Source organism: Lissotriton vulgaris, chromosome 12 (genome assembly GCF_964263255.1).
Source record: "Lissotriton vulgaris chromosome 12, aLisVul1.2, whole genome shotgun sequence".
Classification (NCBI taxonomy): Eukaryota; Metazoa; Chordata; class Amphibia; order Caudata; family Salamandridae; genus Lissotriton; species Lissotriton vulgaris.
In genome coordinates, this window is record NC_141700.1 from 147,702,472 (window position 1) to 147,713,092 (window position 10,621).

Sequence of the window (10,621 nt, forward strand, 5' to 3'; positions counted from 1 at the left end):
ACACTTCAGCTTAGGTATCGATTTTGACAGACCATCATACACATTTTTTCACATACGTAGCTAAATTACTGCAAATACAAACAATATCACTCCAATCTTTGTTGAACTTGGTAGGAACTTTTTCAGCAGCATTCCAAGTGGCACTGTGTTCCATGTTTACTAAACGTCTGGTGTCATGTTTTCACCACTATCTCAGATGCTTGGTGACAACATTCTTTTCACATATACCTGTCACTACATCTTGCATTGAATGTTTAAAGCTAGAGGTGTTTGGCAATTCACTTAAATTCAATACTGACTCACTTGAAAAGGGGGCTGATGTATCAAAGGATTTCACCCATTCTCTGTCTGTGGGTAAATGTGATGCTACATATTAGGAAAGATTCTTATGAAACCAGCAATTTTACCTATCAGTAAATTCAAATGTAGCCAAAATAACAAATGTGATTTTGATATTTCCTGATTCTGTACAGTTTATAAAATAACTAAATAAGACCAAAAACATGCTTCTAAACACTGCATCTTTAGACCAAAGACCACAAAACTGAAAAAAGCAGAAGGAAGAGGAGACCGTGTTTTAGTGACATCCCTAATGTTAGCCCATTCTTTCTTGATGCTACCTTGTATTACAAAGTTGTATTGTATTGGCCCCTTCAGGAAGAAATAAAAATGTCTCTTTCAATCATCTTTTCCTTTCTTTGAATGGCACTTAGTTTGTGGTTGCAAAGGTGTTTTTTCAGTGTTTATATGTTTACCCCAGTGATGGCTATTTTCCTTTTAGTGGGGTTTTATCGGTTATTATAGGTTTAAACCTAAAATCAAATAGCCTAATTATGTGGTGTATTGCAATCTGACACATGTTGTGCTCTAATTCACCAAACAAAAATCAAATAATGTCTCAAGCAAAGCCTTCAAACTATTGAAACCAATATGTTCTCAAAGTATAGACCAAAATCATGACCATGCGGAAAAATCTAAAATTAAAAACAACCATAAATAGTTTTGGACAAAGACAGACACATAACCAAGCAGACCAAGAAAGACTTAACATTCTGCTCCTTTAGAAAGTTAACCCAAGAAATGGAAGGTCTCCAAGAAAAAACCTATACATCCTTCTGCATCATGAAGACAAACCAACACTGCTTTTCAATTGGGTTATCAGACCAGTTCTTCTCTATGGTAGAAAAATTCTGGGGCCATTCGCTATACCAAAGACCCTACAGGGTGGGACACAAACCCAAAGGAAAACCTGCTTCTGCGTTTCTGTAGCAAGTGCTAGGCTGAACAATTCCTCATAACCTAACAAAAAGCAGTAACTAACCCGTTTAGTTAAAAGCCCTATACATTTTACAATTGATAATATAGCAAACATAAATAAAGAACATGACCTTACACAAGAAGCCCAGATACACACTTCTCAAATAAATAAGAGACACCCAGAATCTTTATGAACTTGCAAGCAAACAAGTAAATACAGCCATCACCTGGGGAAAAATAGAGACGCAAGCAAAATTAAATTCTTAACATGTTTGGCAAAACTGTATTGTATTTTACCGATTTGTATTGATCTGCAATACTGTAAGTAAACTCTACAATTCACTTCAATTCAAATACAGGTTATCAGCAGGTCACTGTGTTGTCATGATCAATAACTGATATATCATATACGTCCGAGACCTGTACAATATTACTTGCCACAAGTGGGATGCTTGTATTTCACGTAAAGCCTGGTAAGAATTTGCGCTATATCGCGTACCTATTTCTGTTGGCTCTTTGTATTTACCTAAAATGATATTTAGTTGACTGTTACTTCTTCTCAAAGTCCATCTCAAAGAAAATCTGGAAGTCTGTGTTTTCTAATATTTCTCCATTCACTTTATTGGTTGCCCCGTTCTATAATACCTTTGGGGGCACATGCATCAAAGGAAAAAACGGTCACAAACAGGCAGATTCTCAGAATCTGCCCCTTTGCGCCCGGCATTTTTGCATTTGGGATGCATCATCCCAAATGCAAAAATAGCAAATTGCGATTGCATTTAAGGTATCTCAAATTGCGATGCCTTGAATGCAATGCAAGATGGCATTTAAAATAGCGATTTCACTATTAGGGTCCGCTAAATACCGAAAAATTAAACCTGATGGTATTTAGCGAAAACCTTGAAAAATACACTAAAGTGCATTTTTCAAAATTCCAGGTTACACACAGACATGCCCTTGGGGCATGTGTGTGCGCATCATGGGTGCACATAACAATTTCAGGGATGCAACAGGATGTCCTTTTGACACCCTTGCACCCTTGAAATTGCATGCACAATTTGCGAGCACCTAATGGGTACTCGCAAATTGTGCATGCAATTCCCATTCATTCCTATGGGCCTACAGGCCCGCAGGATGAATGGGAAGGCCTTCCTTAATTGCGAGTCGCAATTTGCGAGTCGCAATTGAGGAATTTCTAGGAATCGCTATTTTTCTAGCTTTTCCTACATGCATAGGCTTTTGGAATTCCTTAATACCAGAGCCTTATTTTTCGCTAATAAGGAATCTTAAATGCCATTTTTGATGCGTGTGCCAGTTGGATCCTTTAAATGATGTTCAGGAACAACTGCAATGGACCACACACTGCTAGCCCCTCCTCCGGATCGCCCCTCGGGACTCTGGTACATGGAGTTCTTGAGTGGTTCACCCCAGTGGGTGCAAGTAGGTACTTGTTGGACTGATGATCTCTAGACCCGATACATGTCCCGGGTTTTAGGATATCGCCCGAGACATGGCTCGGGTTTCGGGATAACATCCCTCATCAGTAGAGAAAATAGTTAGGGGTGGAAGAGAAGGCCGCTAAGCAACCGTCAAAGGCCTCGATGCCCGAACTGGCACGCAGGTGCGTCGTCCAGGAGCTGGTCAGCTGAAAGCTCAAGGGAGCCAATTTGTAGGAACAATCGCAATGGACCGCACACCCCTAGCCCCTCCTTCGGATCGCCCCTCGGGACTCTGGTACATGGAGTTCTTGAGTGGTTCACCCCAGTGGGTGCAAGTAGGTACTTGTTGGACTGATGATCTCTAGACCCGATACATGTCCCAGGTTTTAGGATATCGCCCGAGACATGGCTCGGGTTTCGGGATAACTTCCCTCATCAGTAGAGAAAATAGTTAGGGGTGGAAGAGAAGGCCGCCAAGCAACCGTCAAAGGCCTTGATGCCCGAACCGACACGCAGGTGCGTTGTCCAGGAGCTCGTCAGCTCAAAGCTCAAGGGAGCCAATTTGTAGGAACAATCGCAATGGACCGCACACCGCTAGCCCCTCCTCCAGATTGCCCCTCGGGACTCTGGTACATGGAGTTCTAGAGTGGGTCACCCCAGTGGGTGCAAGAAGGTACTTGTTGGACTGATGATCTCTAGACCCGATACATGTCCCGGGTTTTAGGATATCGCCCCAGACATGGCTCGGGTTTCGGGATAACTTCCCTCATCAGTAGAGAAAATAGTTAGGGGTGGAAGAGAAGGCCGCCAAGCAACCGTCAAAAGCCTCGATGCCCTAACCGGCACGCAGGTGCGTCGTCCAGGAGCTGGTCAGCTGAAAGTTCAAGGGAGCCAATTTGTAGGAACAATCGCAATGGACCGCACACCGCTAGCCCCTCCTCCGGATCGCCCCTCGGGACTCTGGTACATGGAGTTCTTGAGTGGTTCACTCCAGTGGGTGCAAGTAGGTACTTGTTGGACTGATGATCTCTAGACCCGATACATGTCCCGGGTTTTAGGATATCGCCCGAGACATGGCTCGGGTTGTGGGATAACTTCCCTCATCAGTAGAGAAAATAGTTAGGGGTGGAAGAGAAGGCCGCCAAGCAACCGTCAAAGGCCTCGATGCCCGAACCGGCACGCAGGTGCGTCGTCCAGGAGCTCGTCAGCTCAAAGCTCCAGGGAGCCAATTTGTAGGAACAATCGCAATGGACCGCACACTGCTAGCCCCACCTCCAGATCGCCCCTCAGGACTCTGGTAAATGGAGTTCTTGAGTGGTTCACCCCAGTGGGTGCAAGTAGGTACTTGTTGGACTGATGATCTCTAGACCCGATACATGTCCCGGGTTTTAGGATATCGCCCGAGACATAGGCTCATATATATCTAACTACAAGCCTATTCAATGTCTTACATGCCTGCATTTGATAGTCTTACCCTAGGGGTCGCTGTCTGCTTACCATTGCCCACCATTGCAGTGTAGCTGCCATATAGGAAGTTAATGGCTGTTATTGTGCTGCCTTCACTCATTGCTGTCTTTTATTGCTGTATTTTTGTCCTAACCTTATTTTATATGTATATATATATATATATATATATATAAATCTAAAGGTTAAAGTGACATTATACTTAGGAGAAAAAATAAGACATAATGTAAAACAACACTGAAATTCACCAGTTATTGTTAAAGTAACTATAACCTTGACACTTGCCATGCCCAGTGATATCATTAATGATGTCAACTCAGATTTCATCAGTGATGTTATCAATGATATCATAGAACATTTCATGAATGATGTACTGCATGAGGTCATCTGAGCAGTCTTAAGCAATGCATTACGAGTGTGCAAGGTATAGTTACTGCATTCAACTATAACTGGTGAATTTCAGTGTTTCATTTAGTTTAAAATGTTGTCTTTCAACTTACATTTTCAACTAACTATAACGTCAATTTAGCCTTTGGTTTGGTTTAAACAGGTCCATCGTCCAACTCCCATGGGATAACCAACTCCCCACCATGCGGAGCATAGGGTTTGCCTCAGGGCCTGGGCTGCACCAAGGGACAACAACAAAATGTGTTGTTATACAATTGTTTATGATCCCAGGGGACTCTTGTACCAGTCAGGAGGGGCCACTCTGGCTCCCCTGAAGGTCCTAGAGGATTGCGTACTCACAATGTTTTCACTCATTTAGCCCCAGGCAGTGTCCATGTTGCTCATGCATCCACACTGGTAATCAATCACGGGTGTAGGGGCAAGGGTGTTCCCTCATTTGCAAGAGAGCTTTCGAAGGTGGAAAATGTGCACCTGTGCAATACTTGTTTCAGAAGGCGCCATACACAGCTGCCCCTATAATACAGAAGGGGCACTTGGGTAACACACACAGCAGACTTATGATGAGCTTAGTCACATAGACAGTCAAATGAGGAAGTTGGGTTAACTTGGCAGAGAGAGAAAGAAACTTGGAAATCAAGGCTGAACAGTAAGAGAAACTTAGTACATATGGAAAGAGTCATCATCATCAGCTTTACTCGTTTTTTTCCAACCATAAAAGCACAAAAACAATGCATAACATACAAGTTGATATAAAATCCATTAGATTGAAACCTTTTAAAAAACATTACTAAATATTGTGATAAAAACACAGTGATGGAAAAATCAAGACAGATAAGAACACATTATCCAGTAAGAACATCTCACGGTTCGTATTCAGAATAGTCCAAACCATTACAAACAAAGCATTTGTGAGAGAATAAGAGCATAGGGACAGGCTTAGGACTCGCTATGCCCTTGTGCCATGTGAGAGGTGGCCATGATCTTAGCTCTTATGGGCCAGCTCCATTGAAGATATTTAGCAATAGCACAGACTACCACGTCTCTTGTTTTTGGGCACAGAAGTCTGAGCACCTGAAGATAATGACCACCCCATAACTGTGTACATAACGGATTAATCCAGCAATGCCTAGGCCTAGCATATCCAAGAGAGAAAAAGATAAAGGGCTAGATGTAGGTAATTCTCATTTACCGACTCTAGAGTACCGAATTTTACCGATTCGGTATTCTAGATTCGGTAAATGAGATGTAGTTAAAAATTCGGTATTTTCTACTGAATCGGTATTTACTGATTCTGTAATTGTCATTGATTCCTATAGGCCTTGAGACCCATAGGAATCAATGTCAATTACTGAATCGGTAAATACCGATTCGGTAAAAATACTGAATTTGCAAGGGGGACAGGGTGTCACTTTGACACCCTGTTGCACCCCTGATTCTGGCTTGTGTGCCATGTGAAACACATACATGCACTTAGGGCATGTATGTGTGCCGTACACAGATGTGCATGTACACAGGAATCCGTTATTTACCACCAAATAGTATTTGGTGGTAAATAACGAATCAGTAAGGGCCTGTGGCACTGATTACAGTGCCACCTACATGTAGATTTTCCGGTTTGGTAAATATACCGATTCGGTATTATACCGAATCAGTAAATTTACAGATTCAGTAAATATACCGATTTGATACATTTTCAGGCCCCTACATCTCCATCTGCAAATACCAGTCGGTAACAGCCGAAATCGGCCGTTACCGACCGGTATTTGCCGTCCTACATCTGGCCCAAAATGTGGAAGTCTCTTCTGCCTGATGTCAGACCGGGCAGATGGAACTTCTAGCAGCGTTGCATTTCCATTTGGCAGAAAAAGCAAGGAAAGGCAAAGTGCCATATCTTGGCTTCAAGAATAACTTTCTGGCAGCTGAATCAATTGAGTGATCAAGAAAAAGTTCAAATTATTTGTCTCTCCTGTTAATGTGTCTCATATATTTGATTTAACGTGTAATTGTTATCATTGTTGTAACATTGTTGACCTTATGCAAAGCGCTCTGATACCTACGGGTCTAGCCAGCGCTATATAAAACTGTTTAAATAAATAAATAAATGTCAATAAAATTGCAAAAGAGAGAGAGCCATTGTTATCATTCCTATTATCCTGTTCCCAATTTGCCCCATAAAGGTTTCTTTAAGAACGTCCTTTGTAAAATGAGTTGGTAGGCCTTCGACAGACCAAAAATGCCCAAGACCTAACTCGTGGAGTGAATTTCTTATATAACTTATCCACCTGATCTTGTGGAGAGATCCAGTTTCACAATCTCAACGAAAGCTTTATAGGAGCTGGTGAGGGCCGGAGTCTTTTTTGATCATAGCCAGTACAGCAATAGTCTTAACTGTACCTTGGAGGCTACAGGCAAAACACCTAGATTGTGTCATAAGAGTAGCAAGGGTGTACTCTTTGGGAGATCTACCTGGGCTCTAATAAAAGTATTATGCTCTACGCTCAACTTGGCCAAATATAATTGGCCCCAAAGCTCCGCCCCTTAGAGTGCTGCCTTGGCTCTATACATTTTTCAGGCATATGGAAAGAGAATGTTTATTTATTTATCTATACTACTATAATAAAGGAAGAACTTTGCACCTTTGAGGCGGGTAAACTCGGGAACCACAGCGCCAATCCACACACCCGATACATCATTGTAATCGTCAGGGTGTGCAGATGGACATAGGCTATATAAATAAAAAATATATATGTTATTTAAAAAATTGACGATAAAAAAAAGTAGTCCCTTGCAAGTAGCGCCGGCCTCGACCTGCGTGGTGACATCAGGAGCGCGGGGAGGAGCGGCGTGCAGGAGTGGAAGAGAAGCGGCGGACATGGCGCGGGGGAGGAGCAGTAACGAACGGCGGAATGGCGGTGAGGACCTGCGGACAGGCGGGAGGAGCGGTAAGCGGCGAGGAGCGGCGGAGCAGTGAAATGAGGAGCGCGGGGGAGGAGCAGCGGCTGAGGTAAGGCTCCGGGCAGGCGGGGGTCTGGGCAGGCGGGGGACGGGGCGGGCAGGGGCCTGAGCTGCTTGACAATGTCAGGGCGGGCGGGGGGCCGGGCTGCTGCACAATGTCGGGGCGGGCGGGGGTCCGGGAAGCCTGATTGCTCGCGGGGGACGGGGCGGGTAGGGGCCCGAGCTGCTTGACAATGTCAGGGCGGGCGGGGGGCCAGGCTACTGCGCAATGTCGGGGCGGGCGGGGGTCGGGGAAGCCTGATTGCTCCCGGACAAGGTCGGGACGGGCTGCTAGTTTATTTATAAAGGAGCTCCTTATAGATTTACAGAGGGACAACGTCTGGGCTTATACACAGGTATAATGAAAAGCACGGGGCAAAGATACTAGCAGTCTCAATCTGCCAGCTGACCCCTTTACATGCACCTCTGGTTGGTTCAGCTCGAGGTTTATGCTTGTTGAAGAGTATATTATGTTTAGGCTGTCCTGTTTTCAGTTTCTATTTTTGGTAAATTCTGGTGGGGTTTTTTCAGTGTTTTCAATATCTTAAAAAACAGTTGTTATCAGTGGTTACACATTTTCACGCCACTAAAAAATACCAGAAAGTGTTTTTCCAGTGTTTATGGAACGTTTTGCTTTTATCATTGCTTGCTTTCTGCACTGAAAGAACATGGTATATAGACAGTGTACATATAGTGTATATGAGGTCCAAAGAGATTTTTGCAAATTAATCTTATTTTAGTACACCATACAATACTTCTTCAGTGAGTCTTTGGTCATGTGCTTGGGCGCTTTCCTACCCATGTAAACTTCTGTGAAAAGGCCCTATCAGCATTCATAGCCCCTTGGGCTGAGAACCGTCAGCTAAGGAGCACAGTTTGGATGACTCTTTCTTTGATGCCACATAAAGAACGAAATTATAAATATTTGCGCTTTAGTTCCTGGGTATCAGAAAACAGTGCACCAGAATGGACTAAAAAGTCAATAGCATCCCTCATTAACTCTGAAGATTGTAAAGATGCTTTCAGCATACCATCTTACAAGTGGCGAGGATCTCCTACAGGGAATCCCTATAGCTCGGGTATCAATTTTGACAGGTCATCACACACATTTTTTATATACGTAGCTGAATCACTACAAATACAAACAATATTACTCCAATCTTTTTTGAACTTGGAAAGAACCTTTTTTGCAGAGCATAACAAGTGACACTGCGTTCCATGTTTTCCAAAAGTGTGGTGTCACGTTTTCACCACTATTCCAGATGCTTGGTGAATTATATACTTGTCACTATACCTTAGATTTAATGTTTAAAGCTTTAGGTGTTGGCAATTCACCTACTATCAATACAGACCCACTAGAAACTATGGTCTGATGTATTAAGGGTTTTTACCCATTCTCTGTGGGCAAATGTGATGACACATATTAGGAAAGATTTTTATGAATCTAGACATTTTACCTATCAGTGAAAGAATCAAATGCAGCCAAAATATCAAATGGGAGTTTGATATGTCCTGATATTCTACAGTTTATAAAATAATTAAACTAAACCTAAAACGTGAAACTAAACCCTGCATCTTTAGACCAAAGGCCATAAAACTGAAAAAAGTAAAAGAAAGAAGAAACAATATTTTAGTGGCATCCCTAAAGAACAAAACACAAGCAGAATAATGTTAGCCAGGCTTTCTTACTGCTAGCTTGTATAACAAAGATACATTTTATTGACCCCTTCAGTAAGAACTTTCTTTTTCCTTTCTTTGAATGGCATTTAGTTTGTGGTTGTGCAGGTGTTTTTTCAGTGTTTATATGTTTTCACCGGTGAGGGCTATTTTTCTTTCAGTGGGGTTTTATCAGTTATTATAGGTTTAAACCTAAAACCCCACAGCCTAATTATGTTGTAATATCAGCTCATAATTGCAATTGAGCAGCTTTTACCCTGTATTGTCACTAAAAGAATTGATATCCTATTGCTACACAGAGGTCCTACACCTTTGGCATGATTCACACTATATATAAGAAGCTTAAATTATATTTTACTTTTAAAAGTTAAAAAAAGAATCCTCTTCCAGATTCTCATTTCCATTCAACACTCTGTCACCTTCCTGCATTCAGTACTGCAAAATCACCTTCTTCGAATTGAAGTGAGTCACAGGTAACAGATATTCATAGGTTGCATCCTGCCATTGTCCAAATTTGATTGCAATTGATGCAAAGGTGACTCATAACAGCAGCATTCTTTTTTTAACCCAAGAGGCCCTAATTGAAGGTGAATTAAATGTAAATTAGAGATCAACCTTGATGAGTCTACTCAAATTTACATTTCAACCTAGAAATATCCTTACAACAATGGGATTAACTAAGACGTGCTCACACAGGTGGCCTAAGGGGCTGAAGGGTTGACCTGGTGTAGGGCCCCAGAGTTCATTTGAAGTGCATATGAAGGGTGCACAAGCCAGCTGGAAGGTGGTCCAAAATGGATGGGATGGAGCAGGACTTTCTTGCAAATTATGCTTGGACATAAGCATCTAGAAGGTGGCCGAGGGTACAAAAAATGCACCAGAGCCTCCAGCCCGCTGCCTTTAAACAAGTCAATCAGGGCAATAACTGGCCAAATTAAGGAGAGAATCCAAGAGGCCTGGAGAGGGCAACTTTACTTCAGAATGTTTCTCTGCTTCATCACTGGATAACATTGATATATTGTGTGTCTCTCAAACCCAATACAAAGTGTTGTGAAGCCACATTATGTGTCCAATCCATATACATTTATTAATATTATAAGACAAGTCTGAGTTAAGTGTAACTCTGTTCATGCTTTTCCTATTCACCAACATTTCCAGCAGAAACCCTGGGAAGCTGCACCAGCCACAACTTGTGTGAATGTCATTGGATATATTTTGGCCAGGCTGTCTTCCCAAGAGCAAATCTCTGACCAGAGCAGGATAGGTATGGAGAGGATGATGTGAAAGCCAACAAACTTACAAGTGTGTGAATGCTCACAAACTCACAAGGGAAACACACCTGATGCTCGACTTCCCACCCCTTAGGTAGGACGTTGTGCTTT